The sequence below is a fragment of the Eschscholzia californica genome, unplaced genomic scaffold (assembly GCF_041429995.1).
Source record: "Eschscholzia californica isolate CP2 unplaced genomic scaffold, dmEscCali1.0.p SCAF_96, whole genome shotgun sequence".
Lineage (NCBI taxonomy): Eukaryota > Viridiplantae > Streptophyta > Magnoliopsida > Ranunculales > Papaveraceae > Eschscholzia > Eschscholzia californica.
Genome location: NW_028238523.1, coordinates 32,501 through 37,500, shown reverse-complemented (window position 1 = coordinate 37,500; position 5,000 = coordinate 32,501).

Below are 5,000 nucleotides of genomic sequence, written 5' to 3'. Positions count from 1 at the left end.
TTCAAAATTTGTTCTTGAAAAGAGTTTCAAAACCTGAAATTTTGATCCAAAATAGTTTGAGTAAGAGTTGTTTTTTTTTAGTTTTTGGAAACTTGTGAAAAACAAAATTTGGAAATTTAGAATTGTTCTAAAAGAATTTGAAATATTTTAGAAGTGTTTCAAATTTTGGAAATAGCAATTTAGAATTGCAACACAAAAAAAAAAAAGGGGAAAGACTATTGAGTTTTTTAGAAACTCAATAGGTCCGGCCAGGAAGCTTCCTGGCCGGACCAGTAGTCTGGAGGACGCGTCTGGGAGACGCGTCCCAGACTACTGGTGGATGCGTCTGGGGACGCGTCCGGGTACTCCAGGTCGCGTCTTCCAGACGCGACCAGTAGCTTAACCAGGACGCGTCTGGGACGCGTCCAGTAGCTACCATCAGACGCGTCTTGGAGACGCGTCTGGGGTCCTGGGTGTCTCGGACTAAGTCCGAGACACCTAGTGCTGGTCCGGTCCAGCATCAGATGCGTCTAGGACGCGTCTGGTGCTTGGACTAGCGTCCTGGCTCCGGCCAGGACGAGATCAGGCCTATTGGCCTCGGCTCGGACATGCCGGCCCTATGGGCCGTGCCATGTCCGGACCTTGTCCGGGCCCCTTTTTGGGCTTGGGCCGGGACTTGTCTAGGACTTGTCCCGGGTCTTTTCAAGGCTTTTCGGACCACGAAAAGGGACCACTATTCGAGTGGGAGTTTTATCCAAATTTTCTCCAAAATTCCAATCCAAATATTTCCGAAATAAACCCGGGCCATTCAAAGCCTAAACGGAATTTCTCTTTAAAATCAGATTTTAAAATCAAACCAAGACGCACCATTAGTCTAATCCTTTGATGTAGACTTAAGGTACGTACATGACATATAGATGTCGACAAAAGTATCTCCCGGATATACATGCATATATAATTGTTAGCCTTGAAATATATTATATGATTGCATGTGATGTGAATGCGGAAACTAGTATGGCCATAGAAAGTGTTTCTTATTTTTGTTTTGAGCACGGATGGGTGCCTAATTTGTAATAATTTTAATTTTCAAGTTTACACGATCTGCGAATCGTTTGAGTCTTGTAATTAGAGTTTAGGGTTTATGAGTCCATTGAAGAAGCTCAAGGAAGGAGTCCTAAGGTGAGTGGGAGAAATCAATGGAGGTTCAAAGATGGAGATCTAGACGAACCAAAAGACGAAACAAGAAGCAAACCAAAGGAGATTAGATCTTCTAGGTTAGAGGCCATACTAGGATCCATATGTGCTTGATTTACTTTCTCGCGCGCATTTACTTACTTATTTACGCTTTATGTCGTGGATGTTAGTTAGGCTAATTAGTTCACTAAAACGAACGCCAGACTAGCGTAAAAGTCCCTAAAAGTAATTTTGAGTACAGTGCCTATCCAAATTAAGACACTCCTTGCGCCCTTGTTCGAGGAAGGTGGGTCGGCCTTCGCAGAGTACCTCCTCTACCTTGGGACATTGCGGGTAGGCCTATAGAAGAGGCCTACATGTCTAAATGGTTCTACTCAACGAGATCAGCAAGAGAGTCTTGGATACTCGAGGCAAAAGGATGGATTTTACACTTAACATGTAATCCATCAACCGAGAATCATACGGTATGATCAGTGAAAGTGTTCACTCACCTAAATCAATGGGAATTAAGGGCAGGGCCCTAGTCCGCTTAATCCTTGAGAGATGGGATCTCGGAATCGCATTATTCATCTAGGGACATGTTTTATCTTGAATAATGTGGCAAAAACGTAGAACTTTTTTGCAAAAATTATCGAATGTAATACTTAGCAAAATCCTTTTTCTGTTTCATGTAGTTTTACTATGGCAAAAATCAATCTTTTCAACCTATGTTCAATCCTTGATGAGGACAAATTGAACATGGATAACTTCCTTGATTGGGAAAAGAGATTGAGAAGTGTTCTCAAGTCTACAAACAAAGAAAGCGTACTGGATACCCCTATTCCAAGAATAACTGCGAACTCAAAGGTTGAGGAACAAAAGCAGGCCAAAAGTATCCGGATGAAATCAATTTCAGTAACTTGCCTTATGTTGGCAACCATGGAACCTAATCTTCAAAAGAGATTCAGGAAAATGGATGCGCACACAATCATCCGTCGATTAAGGGACATGTCCCGAAACAAATCACGGTTGAGGAAGTACGGGACTTCCAAGGCAATCCGGAGAGGCATTGGAATGTCTGAATCAAAGAAAGAACTTCAACTGATTCAGAAGAACAAAAGGAAAAAGGAAGGAACTCGCGATTCCGACCAAGGTATCTATGTTATCGAAGTTAACTTAGCAAATACATTTGATTCTCAATCCTGGGTATTCGATACCGGATGTGGTGCTCATATCATTTATGATGTGCAGGGCCTTAAGGGAATCAAGTATTTATCTGGAAGGGAGCTTGTCCTACGAGTAGCAAATAGAGCAACGGTTGCTGCAAAAGCTGTAGGAACATTCAGTCTACCTTTAGAAACTGGTCTAGTTTTAGAACTTCATAATTGCTATTATGTACCCTCTATTTCTAGAAACATTATCTCTGTCTCAGAATTAGACAAAGAGGGATATCACCTATTAATAAAAAACCAGCGTTGTTCTTTATACAAAGGTGAAATGTTTTATACCAGTGCTAAGCTATACAACGGTCTCTATATTACGAATATTGAGAACGAAGTCTTCAACATAGAAACCAATAGGCTACGGTCAGATGATTCAAATCCAAGTTACCTTTGGCATTGTCGTTTGGGTCACATTAACATGACACGCATGAAGAAGCTCCATGAGCATGGACTTCTAGGTTCGTATAATTTAGAATCATATGACACATGCGAATCATGTTTAATGGGTAAAATGACGAGGTCTTCTTTTAAAGGAAAAGGAGACCGAGCCAAAGAACCCTTGGAACTCATACATACGGATGTATGCGGACCAATGAGTACTCCGGCGAGAGGTAACTATGGCTACTTCATCACGTTCACGGATGACTTCACTCGTTATGGTTACATATACTTGATGAGGCATAAGTCCGAATCGTTTGACATGTTCAAACAATTTCAGAACGAAGTAGAGAATCAACTTGGCAAGAAAATAAAAGCCATTCGATCCGATCGAGGTGGTGAATATTTGAGTCAAGAATTTGACGATCATCTTAGGAGTTGTGGTATAGTATCTCAACTCACTCCGCCAGGAACACCCCAGATGAATGGTGTTTCTGAAAGGAGAAATCGCACCTTGTTAGACATGGTTCGATCTATGATGAGTTTAGCAAATCTTCCAAACACGTTCTGGGGGTATGCTCTAGAAACGGCTGCTTTCACACTTAACCGAGCTCCGTCAAAAGCTGTAGAAAAGACGCCATATGAGTTATGGTTTGGAAAGGTTCCAAAGCTGTCTTTTCTCAAAGTCTGGGGATGCGAAGTTTATGTAAAACGTTTACAAGGAGACAAACTCGCACCTAAATCAGACAAATGTCTCTTTGTGGGCTATCCAAAAGAGACAAGGGGTTACTACTTCTACCACGAATCTGAGAACAAAGTGTTTGTTGCTCGAGATGGTGTCTTCCTTGAAAAGGAATTCCTTTCCAAACAGACAAGTGGGAGAAATGTAGATATCGATGAAATTCGATATGAGCAACAAATAAACACAGATATAGAGATATCAAGAGGTTTAGCGGCTCCTATCTATACACAAAGTATGGAAGAGGAAAATGAGGTCGAGAGAGTACCTCCCGCTCAAGTCGAATTAAATTCGCAGGAGACATCTCAACTAGTTGAGAACACTCCAAAAGTTGCTCAGGCCCCTCGTAGATCTCAAAGGCTCCAGGAATTATCTCAGAAAACAGATATCCTACTGTTAGAAGATAATGAGCCGAGTACCTACAACCAAGCTATGGCGAGCCCCGACTCCGAAAAATGGCTAAAAGCCATGAGGTCGGAAATGGATTCCATGTCAGAAAATCAAGTATGGAACTTGATCGATTTGCCCGATGGAGCAAAACCAATCGGATGCAAATGGGTTTTCAAAGTAAAAACTGACAAGGATGGAAACGTTAGCGTTTTCAAAGCTAGACTCGTGGCGAAAGGATACAAACAGATTCATGGTATAGACTATGATGAAACCTTTTCACCTGTCGCAATGCTTAAATCCATTCGGATCATTCTAGCAATTGCAGCTCATTATGATTATGAGATTTGGCAAATGGATGTCAAAACCGCCTTCCTAAACGGACACTTGGAAGAGGATGTGTACATGACACAACCCGAAGGTTTTTTAGATTCCAAAAATGCTGGAAAAGTTTGCAAGCTTAAGAAATCCATTTATGGACTCAAGCAAGCAAGCCGGAGTTGGAATCTTCGATTCGACGAAAAAATCAAAGAATTTGGATTTCTCAAGAATGCAGAAGAATCTTGTGTTTACAAGAAGGTTAGTGGGAGCGACCTAGTTTTCTTAGTCCTTTATGTCGATGACATATTAATCATAGGAAACAAGATTCCGATGTTGGAATCAGTTAAAGACTGGCTTCGGAAATGCTTCTCTATGAAGGACCTAGGGGAAGCAGAATACATATTGGGAATCAAGATCTATAGAGATAGATCAAAGAGGATGATCGGACTTAGTCAAGAAACTTATATAGATAAGATTCTTCAACGGTTCGAGATGACAAACTCCAAAAGAGGATTCCTTCCCATGTCACATGGTATGGTGCTTAGCAAAGATCAGTGTCCTAAGAGTCCTGATGAGCTAGCACACATGATGAAAGTACCCTATGCTTCGGCAATAGGATCAATCATGTACGCCATGATCTGCACTCGCCCAGACGTCTCATATGCTTTGAGCATGTGTAGCCGTTACCAATCAAATCCAGGCCAAGCGCACTGGCACGCCGCCAAGAATATCCTAAAGTACCTGAAAAGGACTAAGGATCATTTCCTGGTATATGGCGGGGAAGATACACTAAAAGTTGT